Source organism: Lutjanus erythropterus, chromosome 5 (assembly GCF_056507025.1).
Source record: "Lutjanus erythropterus isolate fLutEry1 chromosome 5, fLutEry1.hap2, whole genome shotgun sequence".
In the NCBI taxonomy this organism is placed as follows: Eukaryota; Metazoa; Chordata; class Actinopteri; order Lutjaniformes; family Lutjanidae; genus Lutjanus; species Lutjanus erythropterus.
The window spans coordinates 33,233,129-33,258,903 of NC_139321.1; the positions used below are offsets into that span (position 1 = coordinate 33,233,129).

Below are 25,775 nucleotides of genomic sequence, written 5' to 3' on the forward strand. Positions count from 1 at the left end.
TTCAAGAGAATTCCAGGTTTTCTCTTCAAAGTAAGCAACATGTCTATGTATCTAAAGCGACAATGCTAAATTAGATTTTTGTCTTTTATCTTTGTTTTATTGAGCTTTATCTTTCACTATTGGTGCTGATGTACATATTTATGGATATCTGGGAGCTGCTCAGTATAAGCAGTCATCTTCTGCAGCTCTACTAAGACTTTGCCATGCAAATTTAGAAAAATCTTCCAATTTTTATTGTTTGTCCTGATGTCTGGCCCTAAAACTCTTCTGTAACAATATATAAAAACTATGTGCGGAATTTTCTTTTTTTAAAGTTATATTACTATTATTTTTTAATATTATTTTTTGTTGTCTTAACATTTTACTTCATCAGCTTCATAGGTTGGAAACAGGAGTATGCTGCTTTGTCTATTGAGACCAGTGAAGATGATCCTCAGATTGGTCAAAAAAAAAAAAAAAGTCAAATCTGGGCTGATTATCTATGAAAACAAATGTTACTGGCAGAGTTGCAGCTCTTGGTCACAAGAATGACTTCCTGACATCCTTATGACATTATGTTTATAGCATTTTAATGTTTTTTATCCTTACATTAGCTACAGCTCATTTGTGTTATAGACCGAGGAATAATCTGCTAGTGTAACAAGTTTACTGGGATTCGAATTTTACATGATTTGATTGTTTGAAATGACTTCCTCCTATGATATAACACAGAAATGAGAAAGGAACAGCGACAGTGACAAGTTGTTCTGGGAGCTTTGACTCAGCAAGATGCTGACACGATGATGGATGAGGAGTTTTAAAAGTCTGCTGTAGTGAGAACAAAGATTGAGCATGAAGATAGTAGATGTTGGAATTAGATAATTAATACATATATTTAAAAAAAACAAAAAACACTGCATCATCAGTCCAAACTTAGGATAATGTTGCAGTGTTGCAGGATAATGTGCAATGAAGAATGTCGCAGAATTATCTTTTTCTGCTCAGTCATATAGAATCACATTTGTAATGTCAACACATTTTGATAATAGTGACATGTTTTAACCCCTTTATTTAAAGCGTCTACAAGATGATTTTAACTGGTTATGAATCAGTCTCAATTTAGTACAATTTATTTCTCCTTGAAATAAGATGAAACAAGTCTGTGTTTACATTTTTCCAGGCAAAGTTACAGTACATTAGTCAGTTAAAAAAGAAGCAGGAGGATATTTTTATTTAGATAAAGCTGTTTTTGACATTATATCTTGTGGTTGTAACAGTGAAAACACTACTGCTTTTCTTCACAGGGGCCTCAAAAATCAACAAAATAGGAAAGTTCTTTGTCAGGACTCAATGTTCAATGTTCAATATACTAGGCTAAAAAAGGCTACCAGTGTTAAAAAAGAATTAGACTATTGGACTATTTTGAAATTTAAAATGGACTGAATAGTTAAACCAAATTTTAAAGCAAAATGGAAGAAATGCTGTTTTAAGCCTGTTTAATTCAGAAATCTTCTTCATTTAGCCTCATATTTAGCTTCATAGACCAAAATCCAAAGATATTCAGTTTAAAATGACATTTAAAGACACAGTCTTGGATTTTTTCGCTTTTTTTTTTTTTGACATTTTACAGACGTTGCAGCCCTGGATTAAACATGACAAACAACTATAGTCTTTGTTGTTATTTGATAACAACTAATAAATGAAAAAAAAAAAAATGCACAGGGGCAAGTAAAAATTGACATCAGGCAAGTAGATTTCTTCCCAGTTGTGAAAGGTGAAGTGAAAAAAGACATTAACATTGAATCATAACCCCTTATTTAACCAAGCATACTAAACTGATAAATACAAAATTATGTAAACCTGAGCTGCAAGGGACTGTTAAGGAATTTTACTGCCAAGTGCATCATATAGAAATGTATGTTCTTTTTACTCTAACAAAACCAATGTGTAGAAGAAAGAATATCATTATGCTTTACAATATAATGTATGTTTTGCAAAAAATCAAAAACAAATCACATACAGTGGATAGAGGAGGCATGTACAGAACTGGTGCTGAAATTCGTGAAGAAATATATCAAATTGGGCTTTAACAAACACAAATCTAAACCTCCTCATGGAAGTCATGCTCATCAGCTGAATGTATTTGAAATGAGCATATTGCCAAGGCACTCACTTAACAAGCCACTCCTAGAGTAATTAACAGATGGAAGAGCAGCCTGTGGTGTATTTCAACAAGAAGTTCTGATGTACATTTTAATTACTGACAATTTTCCTCCTATTAGTTGTGTTTCGGTTTGAACAGATTTTGATTGGAATATGTAGGTCTGCTGTGTCCTCCAGAGATGCTGCAATGTTGGCTCAACTCACAAAGCCGTGTTCTCAGTCATGTTACTGTAGGATGACTCTGTGCTCTACAGCTTGAGGGTTTTTCAGAGCATCGCATTCCAGTCTAAACCAAATTTTAGCTTCAAAATACAGCGACCACTTAAAAAAAAAGAAAAGGACCAATTTTATCTTACTGCATCGCAGAAATGGAGCCCACATTTCTCTAGTCATTACCAGTGTCTACTGCCTTTAAATCCACAGTCTTCTTTTTATCCAAAATCTGAGCACAGAACCCTGACTGACAGGATTTTCATGTTGCAGAGCTAGAAAACAGCTGAATTGCTCTCAGTTTCTGTTTTATCTATTATAGATTAGTTGTTGGTGTAACATTTAAGTCAGCTGTTACTTGAACACGGAAGATATGAATGACTGACACTCTAGAATTTTCTGTATGCATGTGCATGCTAACAACTTAGAAACGTTTGTTTTTTTATGGCTTTTCAATTCCAGTCATGCATTTTTTAAAGGTTTTATTGTCTTGGCAGTTGAAATGAACCTCTGGCTGTGCTGAAAACCGCCAGTCAGAATCCTAAATACACTTCACTACCTATCTGCAATATCTTGAGCAGATGACAGCAGACATGCTGGATTACAGACACAATAAAGCCAAATGCAACTTGAATCAATAGCTATGGGCTGCTAGGCAACTATAAGTAACTGAGACACAGAGGAATCCAAGACCACAGACAACCCAGCTTCTTTGTCTGTTTTCACACTGGGTTTGTTTGTTTGTGTCTGAACTTGAGGTCAATCGCTCCCCTCTAACCCCACTGGTCTGCTTTCACACTTGTTTACTGCTGTTCCAATTCATGGTATGTTTGTGTAATGCCTCTGCCATCAAAATGGAGGTGTTTACCACTGCTTCTAGGACACAATGGCATCTGAGAAAATGAGAGCATTTTATGGACTGGTAAAGGCTGAAAATAAACCCCTCTTCCAATATCCTCATAGCATCAAGACAGGCTGACATGTTATCCTCTGCTCACAAAGCTATACAAGAATATACAGCTGTAACTAATGCTTATTATCATTATTTCATTATCATTCATTATCAATTAATCCACTGTTATTTTCTCAATTATTTTGTAAATTGCTTGGTTTATAAAAAAAAGTGAGAAAAGTGCATCAATATTTCCTAAAAACCTAAATTTAAATATTGAAAAAAATCCTTGTTTTGTACCAACAGTCGATAACCCAAACAAATTCCATTTAATCATAGTAAACCCAATCAGCAGCAAACAGTCACTTTTAAGGAGCTACAACTGGTGACTAGTTTGCATTTTTTTAATGTAAGATCATGTCCTTCACATGAACCACTTCACCCTGAGTTAAGATCATTTCCGCGATCAAGAATCTCTTAATATCAAGTTGAAATGTGCCTCACCAGTAAGACGATGTTGTTGTTGTGTTTATTTGATTTCTGTGATGCCTGGTGTACATGAAATGATTTATACAATTTAACTTTTTTTAAAACAGATTCAATCGATTGTTAATGTTTTAATCATATGGATGCACCCACATTATGATTCAGTCAAGGCGCAGAACCACACACTTGGCATTTATACTAAACAATTTCAGAGTGGCGATTCCAGGGACTGGCGTGATCTACTGTGACTTCCGACAAAACAAACACGGAGGCGGGCTGTCATTATCAGCTGTTGTGCCATGCCTTTCACTGAACAAACAAAAAAGTCATAAGCAGGGATGTAACTGCATATCTAATATTGCCATATCGAAATAAAAAATGGTAAAAGTAAATGTTGGAGGCTTTTATGCCTTTTAATTTATAAGATGGCTGAAGATACGACAGGAAAGGGAGAGAGAGTGGAGGAACGACATGCAGCAGAGGGTCGTAGGCGGGAGTCAAACCCACGGCCGGTGCAGAGGACACACAGCCTCAGTACATGGGGCAAACGTTCTACCAACTGAGCAACAAGGCCATCATACATGGTTCATTTTTTTATTACTTTCATTTTATTTAATAAAAAGGACCACTACTGACTGCTGAATTGTTGTTTGTATCATACAAACATCCACTGCCAAAGACAATTCATGGCATAAAATTTGCACATGCTTAGGTCATGGCTAGATATATTTCTTTTGTTAAAGGAATGCAGAAGCACCTTTTTCAAGTCTTCATTTTTCTGTTTTTGTGACATTTTAAATTGTGGTATTATTATACATTAGGTTTTTGATATTGTCCCTCTAGAGTATCATACAGGTTTGTTATTATGATTTCAAGTCAAGGGGAATCCAGTTTAGTCAGCAACATTCAGATTATGGCTGTATACAACTCAAACTACAGGATAATTTGCGTAGATAATCTGTTCAGACTGGCCTTGAATCAGGAACAACCCCACAATAGTCATGAAGGCTGAATCAGACCCAAAATCTGCCCAAATCTCAAGACTCTCAAGGCAAAAGCAGCACTGAGATGGTGCAAATTCTCTCTTCTGCCTCACTATTTAACAATAAAAAGTGTGACATTTCATTAGCAAGAAGACATTTGGGGAGCATGCATGCCCTTTTCCAGTATAGCTTCGCTTCACAGTCATATGGTCAAGCACACTCATATATGAGAGCATCGCAGAGCTGCAGCCATCTTTTGCAGTTCGTCATGGAGCAGCTTCGCCAGAGCGTCTACAGGCTGAGTGATTTGTCCAAATGCACCTCAGCAGCAGGAAGGAAGAGGGTCTGTTCACTGTACCGACTAATTTTTTTCTGTACAATATCTGAGCCGGCAACCATCCAGTCACAAGCTTGGCTCCGTTTGGATACTGTTTCCCAGCAGCGGTCCTCCTTATGCATGTTTGTACTTGCCCCGTTACCTTCCATCCCCTTCTCCCCTTTGCTGACCGGAGGAGGGTGAGAGGCGATGGCAGGGATCATTACATCACAAAACACCCGCAGGCCATTGTCCTCAGCAACTGCCACACAACATTACCACAACGGTCTCTACAAGCAAGTGGACAGGTCCTGTGTGCCACATTGCAGACACAGAGAGGGAGAGGAAGAGGGAAGGAGAGGCAAAAAGAAGAATTCATGAGAAAAAAAGGGAGGAAGAGAGGGAATAAGAAATCAGAAAGGAAGGGAGGGGCGACGTTTGTCCCCAGGGTCCAAATCACAACTATTCTCATGCGGAAATACTTGACATTTGTATTTCCATGACCCAGATAATGTTTGCTTGAACATGGAAAGATTGCATAAAGTCAAAGGTCGGGGAAGTATGGTGGATGTCAGACCGGTCATTGCCACCTCAGAGCTTTCTCTTATTACCAGGGAGGCCTGGCATTTCTGTCTTCATGTGATGGCAATGAGTCCCCCACCCAAACACACCCCCACACACACATACACACACAGTGGTTTTAAGACAAACATGACCCCTTTGTTGGTTCAGAGGAGGACGAGTCTTATTGCTCGCACACCAACATTTTGCTTTGTATGCTCTCAACCTTTGTGGCTCCACAGGGGGGCTGGGACATCATAAACAACTCGGCGCGCACACACAGCCTTCTAAATACAAATCATTATGTTCTCTCATGTACTTTGTAATTTGATAACTGGATATATAACACTGTGAGGAAATTATTCCTGGTGGAAATATAAACACAAATAATATGTGTGGCCCATGGACACATATTGACATATTTATTGGCTATATCTATAAATATTAATAAATACATGACTTTAGAGCTGCAGCATGTTAGCTGTAAGGAGTGGTCAAAAGCTCAAAATATCCAAAAGAAAAACAAACATCCAATAATGTCTGGTTCAAGTGATTTTTTGAGTATTTATCATGAATATGAATCCACAAGATGCCTAAAAAGACTGAAATTATCAGTCAATTATTGAATAAGTTAGCGGTCAGAAAATGAATCAACACTGACTTTTAAAACTGCTTATTTATGTCACTTATCAAGGATGTGTCAAAGATACAGCATCTTAAATGTGAGGGTTTTCTTTTTTCTGTTTAGTGTTATTGTGAACTTAATTTGTGTTTTGGCTTTTGTTTTCAGAAAACAAGACATGAGAATGTCATGTTTGGCTCAGAAATGTCACAATATTTGAGGGCCGGACCAAACTGTCGAACCTCGGTCTGAACAAACGAGGTGGTCTTAGTCTGGATCAAACTTAAGCAGGGTTCGGTTTGTTTTCTAGCGTGAAAACATTTTTTTCAAAGCAACAAAACAACATGAGCTGTGGTTGCACATGAGGAAAAGAAGGGCGCAGATCACATCATAACTTTGGAGGGTGCAGTGGTGAGAAGCGAAGCAGAACTCCTTGTCTTCTTCTGACTGCAATTTGTGCTGCATTCTTTGACTACAAGCAGAGAGAAGCAGAAAACAGTTCGGTTTCAGCTCCACTTCATCACAAGGTTCATTATTAGAAGGCAGGTCAGCTTAATTTATGTGAATTATTAATGTTAAAATACCCTCTGTCCCGGTGGTCTTTCAAGTGGACAGACTATTAAACCAAAAGCTGGTGTTTTACAGTTGGGCCATATTTTTTTTTCACAATAAAAACTTTAGTTACATCATCACTAACTCTCTTTTCTGATACACTTCGATCTGTTGGCACAATTGGTACACGTCATATACTCAGTAACATCATTGAATAACCTGTGGTGAAGCATACACGTATTGACTGGCCCTGCACTAAAGGTGCTTGTCACCCCACAACAAGGCAGGGTAGTAGTGGCTTTGGAATGAGTATCAGAACAGCTCTAGTATTTACAGAGTGTTTCAAAGCGCAGGAATCAACGGTAGAGGTTTTAATGATAATTAAAATGTAAACCGAAATTAATAACCCTGAGGGATTTTACTGTGGTTTATTGTGAAACTGGAAACCATTTCATCCTTGGTGACAAGAGGTGCTGAATAGACATTGCTACATTTTTAAGAGCCAACAAACCTCAACAAAATAATTTAAGACTAAAAATCGATAGTGCTTAAAAATGTCCACTACACTTGAAAAGACCATTGCTGAAGGATTTTGAGTCTGAGGTGTGTAGACTGTGCAGTGCCTCAGCAAAAGCAAGACCTTCTACTGTTGTGTTTATGTGCGAATTGGTTTAAAAATGGAGTCTGCTCCTATAATTTATTTAACAATAATTTACTTGGGGGACAACAACATGATATTTTTAGAGAAGAGATGGATCAACACAAATTTCAGTGAAAACTGAAATATAAAAGCTTATCAAAAGTAGTATTAGTGAGCTGTTGTATTGAATTACATTATGTCACATATTATTGTCCACTTTTTGCTGTTATTGTGTTCACCTGCTGTAGAAGAGCTATGAGTTAATATATTTCCTCAGGAAACATGTGCCTCTCAGTGGAGCTGCAAAGAAAATATGAGCAGGTGAACATGAAGGGGATGCACAGCTCCTCTTCTCTGCTTTGGTCTCTACAAGTGCAGCAGCAAAAACTCCTCACTAAACAGCAAAAGCAAACAAGAGAGAACAAATACATCTTTGCTCTCTGTAAACATTAAGACAAATACAAAGGCAGACAAACAGAGTTGAACAAACTGGGTATGACAACAAACAAGTTGGCCAAATAATGTCAAATACAGAGCAAAAGAAATAAAGGGCAGGGAACAAACAAGGGTGAGCCACACCAGCCAGAAAATGGAGTTCAATTTTTATTCTGCACAGCCACTAATGCAAATAATGTGTCTCATACAAATTCCAGACATATAAATGCAGGGAAATTGAGGAAATAAATAAATAAATGGGGGAATAAATTGAGAACAGAGCTGGGCACAGAAAAACTTCAAAATGAAGGAAGAACTGAGGAAAATCGGAGCATAAATATCTGGAGTCAGGATGAATTAGAGTAAACATGTTCTTTTTTTTCCACAAGAATGTCTAATCACATCATAGTGTCCCTTCACAAGTGGTGCTTTGTTTCCTCATAAGACATGAAATCTACTGAGCTGAAAAGATTTGATTTCTTTTCTATATGCAATTACAAATATGACACATATCGATATCCAAAGACATGTTTTTGTAACACATTAAAAGAAAAGAAATTATGTTATTATTCAATTATATTATTCTGTGTATATACATATGTATATGTATACTGAGCTTTGCATATGTTGATTTGCTGCAACCTCACCTTCTTTAAAAGGACTGATGGATATGTGACATTTTTTTTTTACATGATCATATTTTTATAGGTCTGCAATACCTTATTCTGTATTTCTTTCTATTTTGTCCGTGTGTGTGTGTGTGTGTGTGTGTGTGTGTGTGTGTGTGTGTGTGTGTGTGTGTGTGTGTGTACATATAAACACACATATATATATGTGATATATTTGTATGTCTCATGTTGATTTGATCTAATCATTTATCCTCTAACATTCGACTCTGGTGGAGAATCATAAGATATTATAGTTCTGCACTTTACTAGAACGATTGTTCTATGATGACTCAAATGATGATTACTTAATGATCTCATGAATTCATATTTGAAATGTTCGCCTTCAGAAATGAATTCCTTGTCTTGATTTGTGCTTGTCCTTCTCTGACTTGTATTTTTGTTGTTAGACGTGTACCACGTGGTGTAATCTGATGCATTATGGCGACTCTGTATAGATGAGTAGCAGTCAGAGGAAGAGCTGATAGCTCGCAACGTCACGCCAATAAATTATTCAAACCGGAGCTCTTTTGGTGTGCAGATCTTTTATTTTCTTTTTATGTTTGATATTTTGCGATCCAGCGCCCAACCCATGGGGCTTAGGGACATGCATGTCTTTTCTATATTGCTTTTCATGTTTTTGTAATACTAAATATCCTGCATCTGTGTAAAAAGATGCCAACATGACATGTGGATATTACTGAATAAATTTTAATTTTTCTTACATGTTACCCCAGAACGAAATCTGTTGTAATACCCTGTGGATCTAACATATAAAATAGTGCATACTGGATAATAACATTATTCCATCATCTATTTCATTTAATAACGGCTGGAGAAGGACAGGCAGGAGCTGGGCATTGTGATGGCCCAGTGATGTTCCCATCACGGGAGGGTGCTACCATCTGAAGTGGTCAGAAGATGAACTGAAGGGCTTATGTGTCAGGAAAGGAAAGAAGTCAAAGTAAAGTCTCCTACACAGAAACTTGTTGTCATTGATGAAGGATGAGTGGGGATGAAATGGTATGAAAATTTAATATCACCAAAGAAAAAAAGTACTGATATAGATGCTGAAATCATTTCACAGTATTATATTGAAAACAATAAATCAAATTAGAAGCACTATACACTTTTTGTTTGGATAAACACTAAATAATATTTAAACTATATGAAATGTGTGTTAATGTTTAAGATTCCATGTTGCATGATGTCCATGTGGCTGGGAGACTGTTGCCAACTTTGGATGATGCTGGACAGTATTTACAGTGAGTTTTTCCAAGCCCTATAATCAAACACAGCTTTAACTCAGGATATATTCTGTTATCTCAGTGTCAGGCATAGGGAAGCCTATACTGTTTGAACAATATTTTTGTGACATATACTCCAGATAGTAAGGTAATTGGAATTATAAGATGCATTTTGTGCTATTTTTGTGCTAAGTGAATTATACCTTTTTTTTTTTTTTTACTTTGAAACCATTGACCATTCAGTGACAAGGAGTGCTAAATAGCTACTGTTACATTTTAAAGGGTCTAAAGACAAACGTGTCAACTAATTAAGCTGATAGAGAGACCAAACCTCAACAAAATGTTTCAAGATTCACAACCAACAATGCTTACAATCATTCACTATGCTTGTAAAAGACCCCGCTGAGGGATTTCTAGTCTGAGCTGTTAAGACTGTGCAGAGCCTACATGGCTGTACATGAGGGAAAATTGTGTATTTTGCATCTTGCAGTATTGCATAAGCCAAGCCATCATCCCACCTAAGACTGCTTCAAAGTCAAAGATGCCTTGAAAAATATGTACATTGAGCACCTAAACAACACGTCCCACTCCTCCTCGTTGCACCCCCTGCAGTGGTTGACATAAAGTCACACGTTCTATCTCAGCAACCTCATTGCGCAGATGGATTTCCACACGTTCTCCTTCAGAATGAGAATACCAGAGGAATTAAGCTGGACCTGTTTCCAGGATCCTGACGTATTATCTCCCATGACTTTCGCCAGCAAACACTGAGACATATTTCAATTATTTCTCAGTTATCACTGTTCTATAAATGTCACCTACTGCAGTGTTAAGATAGTCCGCACAGAATAAACAAAAACCAGGAGCATTCTGATTTTATAGGGGGATAGTATTGGCATCGCAGCAATGTATACTCCTGTACTCCCTCTCCTTTATTCCCGTAATTGTTGAAACCAGACCAGGCTTTTATTTATAGCAAAAGTATAAAGAAAATCAATGTAGCAAATGGACCCATCTCTTTCATTTATAAACTCTCCATGTAGTCCTATCTGTGGAACAATTTGTCACCACCAAATGCCTCTGTAGCATCTATCAATAAACCATCCATTGTCACATGCTGTGCCATGTTATTGAGACCCATCTTCATGGTAATCTCTCAAAGACATCATTGATGGGGGTGCTCTGTATTTCTTTACAGTCTGGCCTGTGGGAGACATCCTACAGCGAATGAGAGAAAGCTCTCCCACCTCACTCTAAATCTCTTCCTTGTGCCTGAGATAAGGGTAGAATTGAGTTATTGAGCAGACAGTTTAAGATATAAGCTCTCGCTAAAGGGGCGCTCAAAAGAGTCACAATAAGAAGAGATTGAATGTTTTTTTCTTTACAAGGGGGCCTGTTTCATCTTTACCATTTGTCTCCTGCACTACTCTGATTAACCCATGGTGAAAAGCCACAGTTGGGGATAGAAGCATGTGCTATACGACTACAGCAGAAATGGTAAGATTATAATGTGAAGTCCTGATTTTATTTCAGTGCCCAGTGTACTTTTATTTTTATTAGAGCTGCAACAATTAATTGATTAATTGATTATTAAACTAACTGCCAACAATTGTGATAATCGGTTAATCAGTTTGATTTTTTTTTTTTTAAGAAAAAGAAGAAAGGAAGTCAAAATTCTCTGATTCCAGCTCCTTAAATATAAATATTTTCTAGTTTCTTACTCCTCTCTGACAGTAAACTGAATATCTTTGGGTTGTGGGCAAAACAAGACATTTGAGGACATCATCTTGGGCTTTGGGAAACACTGATCGACATTTTTCACCATCTTTGACATTTTATAAAAAAAACAGCTGTTAATTGAGAGAATAATCGACCAATTAATTGACAATGAATGATTTTTATCCCTACCAGGTGTAGCCAGGGGAAAATCACACAATTTTGTGTGTGTGTGTGTGTGTGTGTGTGTGTGTGTGTGTGTGTGTGTGTGCCTCTGTGATATCACACACTTTCATTACTCTATGCTGAAGGACCTCTGTGATTCACATTTTTTGAAAAACCTTGAAAATCCTGTTTTCATGCCTCCAGACCAGAGTCATTATGTCTGTGGCTCAACCCATTATTGTGAACGTGATGTCTCAAGAACACCTTCAGAGAATTTCAAACTTGGTACACATGTTCACTTCAACTCAAGGATTAACTGAGTAGGTTTCGGTGGTCAAAGATCACTGTAACCTCATGTCCATCCCATTCTAATGAATGCAACATTTCAAGAATGCTTAGAGGGAATTTCTTCAAATCTGGCACAAATGTCCAATAGGAGTCAAGGTCACTGTGACCTCACAAAATACATTTTTTGCCAAAACTGAGGAATTCATACGATAATTATGACAAAATTTCATACTAGCAGTGCTTGAGAATAACTACTTACATGTAACTAGTTACATGCAATTAAATTACAACATACATGTAATTGTAATCTGTTATAGTAAATGAGAAAATACATGTAATTCTGTAATAACAGTTACTAATTAAAAACATTTACTTGTGATTATAAAGGGGTTACCTCCAAATATTCTTTTGGGTTGCCTGGTGGAGCTCTGCAATCTACTGAGTGTACTCCTCCAGTTTTATGTTTAATCTGCCTGGTGCTTGGTGTGTACCCTTATTAGCTACAGTACACTGATGCAGGGGCACGATTAGATAATGTAAACACCTCATGGTATAGGGCATTGAACAGCCTTAATGACAACTACAAACACTGCTGCAAAGGTGGGTCATATTTGGTTGAATGCCAATTAGCAGAGCTTGTCAGCTATAAAGACGAGTTGGCAATCAGCGCTGTAGCATGTGAGATTTCTATGCAACACCAGACACATACAAGGAGGCCAGATGATCAGTTCTTACACTGCAGGAGCACCAGCTGAAGAAGCTGCTGGGATAAATTATTAAATGTCAAGGAGAGCAGACTCAAAAATCATGTCCACATATGCCAAACCAACATGGCTGTGTAGTTAAAAACTGTACATATGCAGCAGGGGGTTGACAAATACTGTAAAATAGTAATGTTCTGGTAACATTCAAAACCAGGGCTGACACTAATAATTCCCACCATCATGATTCCATTTATCATTAAGTCGATTTTTTGTCATTGAATTAAATTTTAAATTTTATTAGGTACAGTGCAACTAAAACTTAATACTAAGGTTATTTGTTTTCCCAGTTTGAATATACATTTCAATGTACAGTGTAGTCAACTATACATAATATGTGCTGCACTGTGTTTTTGCACTGAATGTTAAGTGTTGTTAACACATTTATTGACAAACATTTACTGCTCATGGTGGCTGACTGGATTCTGATTTGTAACAGTACACTAAATTTGACTAAATTTTCATACAGATGAAGTAGTGCAGATTTTATGAATTAGTCTAATAAATGAGCACAGAGCACATGTCATAGACATACAGCACAACCTGCATTTTAAATATAAAAAATACCACTGCTTTTAAGCTCAATCTTCAGCAGTAACGGCATCCTCACTTTAGTAACCATTGTACAATATGTCAAGTAATGAACTTACATAATGATTAGATGAGAATTAAAATGTGTTTATAATCAAGAGGCAGGCGACAAAAGGTCTCCTTGGTACTCCAGTCACTCACAGACACAAGGTAATAGCAGTCTAAATGCACTGACTCCCCAAAAAGGCTAGAAAGGCCAGGTTAAGCGCATCTGAAATTCATAGAGAGAGCCAACAATGGAAAGAGATTGAAAAAAAAAAAGAAAGTGTGTGCACGAATCACATTTAGCCAAAAAAAATGAGAGAGAGAGGAAAAAAGGCCTGGCAGGTGTGAAAACGGCCTTCTGTAGTGAAGATGAAGATGACAGAACGGGGTGATGCTGGCTCTGGTAGATGGGTTATGCCTTGAAGTGTTACAGTCAAAGGATGATGGAAACTCACATCCACCATTTTCACCATCCATAAACATGAATGTGGAGAGAGGAATTTAGATCACAGCTTGCTTTTTTAAGATTATTAGAAGTGCTTAATAAAGATAAGAAAGAGGTTATTCTCTCGATGGTCTGGTCATGAATCTGAATGCGTCCTTAAGACTGAGTGGAAGTATGATGAATTAATAGTTTTAAGCCCTATATATGTGATTAAAGTTGTTAAATGACTAATATTTGAAATGGCTAGTTCCACTTGACAAAATTTAAAATAATGAACCAACACACGGTGTTGAGGCTCATTTATAGCCTGTTAATACCTGGTATTAATATGCATCTCATCACAAGTGAACAACTGTAAATTTGCAGCTCACACCTGGTTTACAATGCTTTTCCACGTGCATCTCAAGTGACTACTTGTGATCGGATCTCACTTCCCTGCTCTGAATGCAAGTAAACACACAGCTACATCATGTCTGTTTGTAAAAACAGAATGTACTGCTGTTTTTAGCCCGCATCCCAAAAGTCATAGCAAACACACTTTTTCAACAAAGACAGAAACAGCTTAAGGTATGACATTAGTTGAACTGCAACAATTGATTGACTAATCAATTAGTTGTCAACTATTAAATTAATCTCCAACTATTTAAGTGAGTCATTTTTAAAGAAAAAAAAAGTCTACATTCCCTGATTCCTGCTTCTTTACACCTCTGGGGATAAACCAAATCTTTGGGCTAAGAACAAAACATCTGACGCATGAGGAATTTGAGGACGTCAGCTTAGGCTTTGAGAAACACTGATCCACATTTTTCAGGATTTTTTTGCCATTTTGCAAAATTGACCAAACAACTGATTGTATAGTCAAGAAAATAACCAACAGTTTAATTGACAATAAAAATCAATCCTTAGTTGCAGCCCTGAACATGAGCTGAATTTTTAAGACAGACCAGATATTTAAGAATTTATTGCAGACAGTTTTTCACAAAGTTTATGAAGTTTCTCCTAACTGAACAACTCATAAAACTGGACACTTTTTTAAGGAAATAAGGAGATATTGGTTATGGTTTAGTGTATTTGCAAAATTTGACATGTTTTCCATCAGTAAATGACTTTTTTCATAGATTACTGTAAATGGTGAGAAGTTGAAACCGTTTTCAAACATCTCTGCTGAATGCTAGCTGGTAAATGCACTTCAGACAGCAAGCAGTTTTTTTTTACATTACATTTAATACAGAATTTGTCATAGCCGTATCTCTTCACTCAACAACTCTTAAAATTGTGCGTACTAGTTCATAATAAAAACCAGTTGAAACAGGCAGTGTTCAAAAACATCTGCTGTGTATTTTGCCAGGTAAGAGAGCCTAAACACTAAATTTGCATTACAGTGAACCAAATGGAACAGACAGACGCTGTTTGGTGTGAGCTTACAGGACATCAGTTAAGTAGATGGTCCTTCAGTGTGGCTGTTACCTGCTGTAGTGTTGCCTGTGTTTTTCCCTGAGCTCTCCTGTGTCCAGGTACTGCCCTCCCACTACTTGGAGCAGCAGTGAGTGATTGGTGGCAGCTGTTATCAGTCACTAATCAGGACCTGGAGAAAGCAGCAAGACATGGTCAGTGGGCTGGTAAGCAGTTTAGTCTGTGTGCTACAATGCTTATGCTAGTGTGTGTACCAGGGTTAGCAATCCTATTCCCTTTTAGAAGGTAGCGTGTTTATGTTATGCTGTTAAAGGCAACCTCCTTCCTTCATGGAGAAGGGACCACCTCTGAATGTGATCTGAGTGATCGCATTGCAATGTGTCTCAGATGCATTCACACCTGTACTTAGATCTGTATACTACAAGACACATGTCAATACCAGGTGTAAACGGGGCCTTAGTCACAGAGACATTTTCAGGAGAAGGGTGATTCTGGAGGCAGAAATGATCTTGGTTAACTCTACAGATCTACAGGTTTCTGGTTAAGTGACAACTGAAGTGCAGTGAAAAATGCATGGACACAAGAAGAGGAAGGAGACAATGATGTCAAGCCTAACACTTAACATCAAACCAGCAAGACACAGCATCATGTACGCATAACAACCTTTGTATTTCTGCCAGTCTTGCACACATATTGATAAATAATCCTAGTGTGTTATCAATATAATAACAGACTTTAATATATAAATCTTAAGCTGTCCACAAGAGAAAAGACAGAATTTTGCTTTTTTAACTTTAAGGATTCAGCTGGTGTAATTTTTCATTTTATTGTCAACATATACCTAAAGCTCCCAAAATGCTCACATCATAATCAAAAATCCATTTAGAACAGCTGGCAGATACATTTTGCTACTTTGACAAATGCAACCTAACATTCGATTCATTGCTATTATGAAAATTATAGCAGTTGTTACAAAAGCTGTTCTATTCTTCAGTATTATTTTTTCTTCTTTTCACAAAAAGTGAGAAACATTGCACAGGGTTGGGAGAAGTGAATTTAACAAGGTAAATTAGCTGCATGATTAAGACATCTAATGACCGATTTCACATTAATGTGTCTTGTTTGTAAAAAAAAGGAAGTCTGTTTACTTCAAGATAACAATGGCATCTGAAGGTAGAAAACACATCAGTGGCTGTAAAATTTTCACAAGAAACAATGAAACGGGGAAAAAAGGGAAAATTACACAGGTATTATCTGTGTATATAATTATCCTGTATAAATAAGGTACTAGTAAACTTTCATTAAAACAACAAAATAAAAAGGAAAGAAAAAATACTGCTGCTCACATGAAGAGAGCGTTCTATTTATTTTTTTTTTGCTCAGAAGATAAAAGAAGCAGAAGAAGATAACATTGCCTTTATAAATCTTAGGAACAGCTAGGGGAAATTTGAAATGCATTTACTTTCGAAACCTCATAACTTTTTCCCCCAGGATGTGTATTTTTTAGGCTTTGAAAACCCTGGAAATTCACATCTCGCTTCTTGAACTTTTGTCCCAGAGCACTCGGGTGAGAAAATTTTCATGTAATGCAAGGAATCTCCATTACAACACTTCACACGACACAGTATGACTCAGTAAACCCATGGCAAGGGTTTGACTGTGCGAAAAGGATGATCGTGTTGATTTGCAGACTGAGTAAATCGAATAGTAATTTTGTTAAGAAAAAATTACACTGACTTCATTCCTTATGCTGTCACTCAGAATTCCTAACTATATTCTGAAATAGAAACATTGACATTTAATTTTTCTTTGTGCATGAAGTGTGAGCAGAAAAAGAACAGCAACAACATCAAAATAATACAGGAACCTGTCACACAAAAGCTTAGCCAGCTTCATTAGACTTAACATAGGGCAACCTGCGTTCCCAGTGTAACAGTGCTTGTTATGTGCTCTTTCAGCTTCATGAATGCTCCAATCAAGGTATGATTGCATTCACATTGTAGGGTAGTAATTTGTAATAAATAGCCAGTTACCTGCAACATGAACAGTTTCACATGAGGGGGTTCAGGATAAGGTGAAATATTGTGTAAGGCTGCAACTAACAATCATTTTTACTGTCAATTAAACTGTCGATTATTTTCTCAATTAATTTATTAGTCGTTTGCTCTGCATTGTATTTGTCTATGCCCTCAAATACTTGTTTTGTCCACGACAAAAAGATGTTTAGTCGGGGGGTAGAAGCAGGAATCAGAGAGTTTTGTCTCTCACACTGCAGCACTCGGATGATTTTCCAGTCATGATGTCAACCTAGACATTAAAGAAATTTCCTAACTTGGAGAGCCTTTATCCTTAACCATAACTGTTCTGATTTTTTTTTATTTGAATTGATTTTGAATTTATCTGACCACAAACGCATCAAGGAGAAACATAAGATACAGACAATAAAAACCAAACCAAACCAAACAAGACTGTAGGAGTAAAACAGAGAACATTGAACTGCGCAAGGGTGTTTTAGCACTTTCTATTATAATCTAACTTTGGATTTGATTAACACTTGGGCCATTGCTCTATTAGTTCTTTGGTTGTTTTAACTGTATAGTTTTCTAATGCAGGATGAGGCTGTTTAGCAGACAGCAAAGGCTCTGTGAGTGCAGCCTTTAGTCAGGTCTTCACCATATCCTTTTTTAAAAGTTTATATCTTAAGTAAACTTTAAAAATAATTATTTCCTCCTCAACTGGGTACTGGCTAACATTAACAGAATAAAGTGTCAGCACTGTCACCTCTGACATAGGGAAAGTATTGCTTCTGTGGGTGTGAGTCTCATATTTAATTTTTATTAGACCTGCCAAATCTACACTCTGGAATAGATAAAGTATATAGAGTAGAATAGATGAAACTATACCGAGTATATGAAGTGTATTTTATTTAGCATTTTTAAGGAGCTGTTAAACGTGGCTATTGTATCCAGGGTCGGCGCTTCCAATCATAACCATTACCATTACTCAGTCTAATACGGTATAGTAAGCAAAGTATGAAGAATTGTTCAAATACCATTTTAAGATTAGGTGAAAACAACACATTTATGTTGCATGCAAAAAACTGCATGGAAATCCAGGAACCTTTTCAAAAAGTAGACAGTTCTTTTTGTTGCGCTTGCAAAAATTTAGCCTAATTTGAAACATAATTTAGCTCCCTTTCCAACAAGTTAGAAATAGAATGTCATGGTTGTAATGGATGCCTCAGGTCCTCTAGCTTCATATGGTTTGAATATTTATTTAAAAAACTTTGAAAGTGAGCCCACTGCCGCCACTAAAGGACAGTGATGTTGGCCATGTATGAGGGCGTCCCTGTGGAGTTTATTACTGCAGTAGGCAGAGCTGTTTTGGTGCCCCCTCCAGCACTTGATGTCCTATGCATAGCATGAGATGCGCACATACATAGTGGTGGCCCTGGTTCAATGTAGCCTAAGGCTAATCATTATAAACTCAGGAAATACATAGGAGCAATAATGACAAGTCATCCTGCAGACAGCTCTCTATTAATGAATTAAACCTCCACATCATTATACTGGTTCGAAGTTTAATTTGAATGCATCTCCTATTGGAACATGCCTCCAGACAAATGATTAGCCAACAGCCAGGACTTTACGGGTTCTGGAAGAGTAACAGGTTACCGTGGTTACGTTAAATCAAAGTGAGTCCATGAATCAGTTCAATGAGTTCAGCACAAAGTTAGCTCACTGACCCATTAACGCTGTTCTTAAGACGGGCCTTAGTTTTCCTGTAATTCTAGCTGAAGTGAACAAGAAGACCATTTGAAGTGAAGAAAAATTATGAGAGGTACTCGGATCTTTGCCCAGCAGATACACTGCAGATGAACTATCTATGACCGTGCAAAGATCCCAGGGGAGCTGTCCAAGGTCCTGAGGAGAACACAACACAGAGCGGAGCTGTCCACAGTGCTGACTGCTTCTCTCCGGTTTGGCTTTGCAACATTAGTCAGAACAGACAACTCCATAGACATCACCGCTTTTCAGACAGTCCTCACCCTCCTTTGTTTGTCTGCCACATCCCACTCACTATACCAGTCAAACTGTGCTTTGACAAGGATGTGCGCAGAATGCTTTGAAAAATCCTAAAATCCCCCAGTCGATTATAATTGCATGCTACCAATGCTCGGTGCTTTTTCTGACTGAATTGTGCCTGATATTTCCATCATTCCGGCACACAGAAATTTTATCAAACCACTTCATGAGATTCTGTTGTGTGTCACAGGAAAATGTGTATCATTACAATGACATTATAACAATGTATGATTATAATGTCAAGTCATGTGCTAAGGTGCTGCTGAGCGTGAAAGCTGTGCGGAGATTACACTGTTAACCAAAGCAGTTCCTCAGCTCTGCATACATATTCATGAACCCACTGTCAGAAACATCACATTCACTTAACGTCAACAAGTAAATATAAATCTATGAATATGCTCGATACTCTTCAAGATTTTAGAGCTCTGGAGCTAGGCTGGCTCTCTATAGATACACTCACTGACTGTAAACATTACATAAGAGTAAGGATTTATACATATATATGTTAAATGTGTTGCAGCAGTGATGCTCTTCAAAATCCTTCTGTAACACAGTTTGAGTGTGTACTTTTGTACATTATGTGCTGGAAAGCAGCTCAGTACAGCCACAACACTCCCTCATTATATTATTGAAGAGCCCCGCTGCAGGCACCAGATGCTGAGGGAAGAGTGGAAATCATTCATTTTTCCAGTTCATATATTATCAGCACTCCTGGAGATTCAAACCAGCAACTTTATGGTGAGGAAAAGTTATGGCGATTTTTCCTGTTTATGTTTGACTGCTTCAGTATTTCTACGTAGGCCTAATAGGCTTTTGATACAATAGTAGTATAAAAACACAATATTTAATACCTGTTTTGGTGCCACAGCAAATAGAAAACAAAGTCACAGGCACACAAAATAGGATAGTTGTTTCTTTATTCTAAATTAACTGTACCTGCACATAGTGCTGCTACAGTAAAAGTCCCTGAACACGAACACAAACTGAGGTCTTGCTTACATCTTTTTTTTTTTTTTTTTACTTTCAATACTACCAAGTTAGTATTGTTAGTATTATTAGTACTGTACTGTTTTTAAACATTTGGTATTGAAATATCAATACTTTTGAGAACCTTAGTTATGGTAGTATATGTGTGCAATAAACAATGAATAATGGCAATAAGAAAATTGTTCAAGAAAATGTTCTAGTTTCATTGAATGCAATAAATGCAAACCACCATGAAATTATACACTGGGGATTCTAATGATTAATGATGAATTGCCATTAAGGATTTAACTTGATTAAAAATGTATTAACCAATAATGTATACTTTTGTGTATCATTTCTCCGCAGTGCACAGGTTTTCTCACGATTTGGTTTGGTCTGCCTTGTTAGTCTAGAAATGGTATACATTGTGTCCTATTGGACACTGAATAAGGACAGGTGGACAAGAGCAGCTTTTTCAAGCAAGAGCTTTATTGTTTAATATTAAGTTTAACTGTTTTTGCCTTATGAATGAATGTATCACATAACTACAGTGTCGCTGGAATTGTTTAAATAACACTTAAAGAAAAAACATGCATTTTTTATAATATTAATTATTCACAATCTATCAATTAATTGATAGTTAACATATTTAGCTATCAGTTAAGTAAAATGCACAAAATTGCAACCCTATTATGCACCATAGTAACTCACACTGCCTGTCAAATCCTTTGATATGGAGCATGCTATAGGTGGCACCCAAACAGCCAATCATGTGTAGTGTTCAGGTGCATGATCAGTAAGTGACACAGCAACAGAAACAGTGTGGAGTGAGAAAATGAGTGCAGACAGTGAAGAAATTGTTAACAAAAAAGGATAAAACCAGCTTGCCAGTATGGCAGTTTTTGTTTGCTTGTTTTTTTTTAATCTGTTGAGTGTATTACCTCAGTGCCTTAATCACTTAAGTGGTTAAATTTTTTACTTTTATTATTTTTACTTATTTATTTATCTTTAATTTACTTGTCTTTCTTCAAAGTAGGTCATTTAAAATTATTGATAATTATTGACACTGACTAAAATGAAACAAATTATCGTGATAAATCTTTCAGCTTTATTAATGTGTCCTTATGATACAGGGGTTAGGATTCAATATATTGTGATATAGTGCGGTACTGTAAGCAAGGTAAGATATGGAGTTTTAGAATTTCTTTTTAAATAGTATGAAGAACACACTGTCATATTTATCAAATCTGAGTAAAAATAGTTTACTTCTTTATGCAATCAGGACAGTGATCGATAGATAACAACACTGCTAACTAGTGGTCAGGGATTTAAACACACAAAACACAAACACAAACACAAAATGAGCCACTGCCACAAATCTTTGCATGTAAGAGAGAGATAGAGATGCAAAATGAATCGAATAGTGGCCCACTATTAAATTAATTGCCAACCATTATGATGGTGAATTAAATGGTTTGTGTAATATTTTAAGCCAAAAAAAAAAGACAAAGCTTCTTAAATGTAAATATTTTCTGGTTTCTTGACTCCTCTTGTAGACTCTGTACTGAGTATTTGGGTTGTGGACAAAACAAGCCATTTGAGGATATCATCTTGGGCTTTGAAAAGCACTGACAGACATTTTTCACATTTTTTGACATTTTATAGACAAAATAACTAATTGATTGAAAAAAGAATCGACAGATTAACAGACAATCAAAATAATCATTACAGTCTTTAGAAGATCAATACAGTATCACAAAACATATTTATCGCAATAATTAAGTGTATGGAATTTTTTTTACACCCCTAATAGTGATATCCTTGATCATTTTATAAAAAACAACAGGATGACTGTCTTTTGAATAGAAAATTAACTGTGTAGATGATGAATAAAATTCATCCTACAGTAAGTTCTCGCATCAGTCTCGTATCCCAGTCTAATACATAAAGATATGCTTTGCTCAGGCAATAAAGGAATAAGGAATTATCTATGAAAGCCATGAATCATTTAGTCCAACATACATACAGTATTTACCACAACCATTCATGTTTTCTGTCTGTGCTTCAGTGTTTCAAGTTGGCATTCTGTGTGTCAAATTAATCTGAGACTTCTATTTCCAGACCCTGTGTTTATGCCAAAGGCAGTATTAAAAAAAGAAAATCTCAAGAGGGATTTACCATGAAGGAAAAAAAGTCTTTAAAATAGATTTAAGGAACTGATGTAATAAGCTCAGCTGTTAAGTCCAAGTATTCCATAAAATAATACTGGTTTTACTGGTATAAAAGCACTATGTTTGACTTGAACAGAGGGAGATGAATTTTAATTGCCTCTACCTTTCTCCAGTCAGTGTGTGACAGGTTGCTGTAATGACAGCAGGGAGGTCAGTGTGATTTCTGGGGTGTGCTAGTTTGGCAGTGGTAGCCAGTGTGGACCTCTGGTTACTGTTCTCCACAGTGATGTGAGCAGTAGCCCTCTGCAACCTCATGGTAATCATTTTTACAGCCCTTGCTTAATCAAAATGTCACAACCACTGTAGCAATATACAGCAGAGTTCTCTGCAAATTAAAAAGGAATTAGGCTGGCAGATGTGGCCTTAATGGCTTAATCATGCCTTTACGTTCGTTCCAGTAAAGTGCAGCCGCAGATGAATATTGTTTCAATGCTCACATCCGAGAGTAACGCCTAAAAAACAATTTGAAATGTAAATTTGGAGACAGCTGCTCTGGTTATGTTGAAACCGGCCCATGAAACATCAGCATGTGACAAGTCGGAAACTGGAGCATATCCTAATGCAGGAGCCAGACAGTAGGTAAACATACCCATTAAATTCAGTAAAATTACCAGGCACACCGGTTAACTACTCCGTTGGCCTCCCTTCACAGCTGCAGCCATACTGTATGCCATTTTACTGCAGTACTTCACTGTTAACAGTTGAAACATTCTGAACATTCAGTATCTCTGTGTTATGTCTTGTACTGCTCCTTTGAAACACGTGAGGCACTTACTGTCTTCCTCCATTTTTTATATTATGTATGTAGAATGGTAGGGGTGGGTACTGAACTCTTTTATGGCAACAACTGAATTGCTTCAATACTACTGAGTATGGAAAAATGGCTTGACATTCAATACCAAATTCCAATACCTTACGAATAAATCTCCAAGTTGTGGTTTATTTTTAGATTGGAAAATGCATCTCAGATTATTGTAGACTGAAGAAATGGTCTATCACCTCACTCATGGTGACAATTACCAACATACACTACCATGTACTGAACAAAGATTACAAAAGTATGACAAACATATTACAAACACTAACAAACATTAACAGCTGCATTCTGAAACATTGAATAGAAATTCTCAGCAAGGCATCATGGGAAATTATGCCAATAAGGGCAAAGCCTATAAGCTGCACATGAATGTCAAAAACCAAAATCCTCCCACAATGATTGAAAGACCCCATTATGCAAGTTACATTACACAAACTACAGAACTTTTCCAGATTGAGGTTCATTTTTAACCTCATGTTATCTTACCATGGCTACTGATGATGATGATGATGATGATGATGATGATGATGATGACGATGATGATGGTAGAAATATTAATGATAATGATGATAATCAAAACAGTGGATCGTGCATCTCAATCAGATACAATAATTCTGACCATCCTGATCATCTGTACCATAAGAAAGAGCTGTTTTAAAATATGTAATATATAAAATGTATAAACCTATGTTGGGATAAGGGGTACAATAGTGGGAAAGAATACTGTATTTTTTCAGTTTTTGTGTGTGATACATACTTTTCTTCCTTTCTCAAGACTCCACACCATCCTCCCGTCCCCCTCTCTTGTCCATCGTGCAGCATCATCAAACTTGGTGAACACAATTCTCTGAACCACTTTATTGTCATTCCATCATCCTTACTATACACCTGCATGTGGATACTTCCTAGAGTACATCTTAAAATTGATTGACAATATAGAGTGACGCAAGGAAGATGTATTTTTTCAGGCAAACCCAGGAGTTAACATCGTCTTGGTTCCTTCAACAATATGGATTTTTTTCCACTGGATTTTGGATTAGTGCAGAAAATAAACTCTGTGGTGAACTTAAATTTATGGTGCTTGCATGTTTTATACAGCAAGAAAATCTTCACAAATGAACCACTGTGATTTCACGTGTAATGGCACAGGAACTAGAGGTGAAAAAATGCTAATTTATTTCCAGGTTTCAGGATTCCTGCAGCACTCCATCGGATAGGAAGAAGTTCAATCAAAGTACACCATTTGTAGCTGTTTCTAATCCAGGCTATATTGAGCTACTTTTTCCTCAAATACACAATAACTGACCGTTAACATCACTTACTTGGAAAAGGAATTCCATGAATATGCTCATGTTTTATGGTACTGAATCCACCATGCACGGGAGCCAGCGTGCAGGTTTGGAGGAAGACGAGGCAGCTTTTCAGTGGACTGCACAGCCCATATTCACCACAAATGTGTAAACATGTGGTCTGCAATTTTAAACATTATTTGAGGGCTGAAAAGCAGCCTGACAGAAAAATGTGTGATTACCATTTGGTTAATTTATGTAAATCTCATAACTTAAAGCTGCTCGCCAACCCAAAATGCTGGTATTTGACAACCTGAGAATGAGACTCAGCAATCAACCTTCTCTTCCTCTAGAATAGGTTGTAGTGGCTTTAAATATTATGGGCTACTTACAGCTGCAATGTACTGAACATGTTAATCATTTGGGGATGAGTTTACATTTTTCCTGCAATTTCACGTTTTTTCTTAATGTTGACCTACCTTCCAGTTATCTCCTTAAAACTGCTCAGTATTGGTCAGGGCAGTTGTTTCCAAAAGCAATGGCCTCCTTCAACAGTCAAAACTACAAAAACACTTTTATTTCCACTCTTAGTTCCTAAACTCTGCGTGAGATTTCCATGTACTACTCTAGATTGTTCTACCTAAAGTATGTTTATCTATCCTCTCCACCACTACAGCCTTTTCCCCGGAAAGTGTAATCCTGAGAATGAATGTAGAGAGACTAAATTAAGGGACCCAATTTGAAGCGGCACCACTTCACTGATAAGCTGTACCAGTGATCTGTGAGAGCACTCAGGGTCTGCTACATTATGACAATACAGAGGAATAAAGCAGATGAAAGAGAATAGCCTGGCAAGAGCAGAAATCAGATGGGCAGAGGGAGAGGAAAAAACAATCTAAAGTCTAATTGTGTTATGCCTCACGGCAGCAAGGGAGTTCAGAGAGACACATTTTCTTTCCACACGTCGTTCAGCACAGTCCCTTTCCCGACGTGATCACATTAATTTCCAACCGGTCCCAGTCTTTCTTGCCAGATCTTGCCTGGGTGCTTTTATTGAAAAAGTGACATGAAAGGCAAATTGTTGAAAACTTAACCAGACATTTGGTTTGACCAGTAACATGCAGCACTGGCATTTGAGGCTGGGCATTTAAGCATGTTGGCTGGATGTGTCTGACACTCTCCAAGTCATTCTGTGTCATATTTGCCCTTTGGGAAGAAAATGTCACTTTGATGCCTCTAAATATCGGGAAGCGACGTTGAGGCTGGTGATTC

At 37.1% G+C, this 25,775-nt stretch overlaps 1 protein-coding gene across 4 annotated transcripts in view; it reads right to left on the bottom strand.

The window, feature by feature from the left end:
* The window catches only part of lingo2 (leucine rich repeat and Ig domain containing 2), a 308,406-nt gene that overhangs the window by 176,303 nt on the left and 106,328 nt on the right, over positions 1-25,775 (bottom strand). Inside the window, exon 4 of one of the 4 annotated variants that reach the window (XM_084719681.1) lies at positions 15,170-15,287. The exons of the other annotated variants lie outside the window; for them this stretch is intronic. The gene's annotated coding sequence lies outside the window, so the exon portion shown is untranslated. The remainder of the gene's footprint in view (positions 1-15,169; positions 15,288-25,775) is intronic. 4 annotated transcript variants of the gene reach the window in all.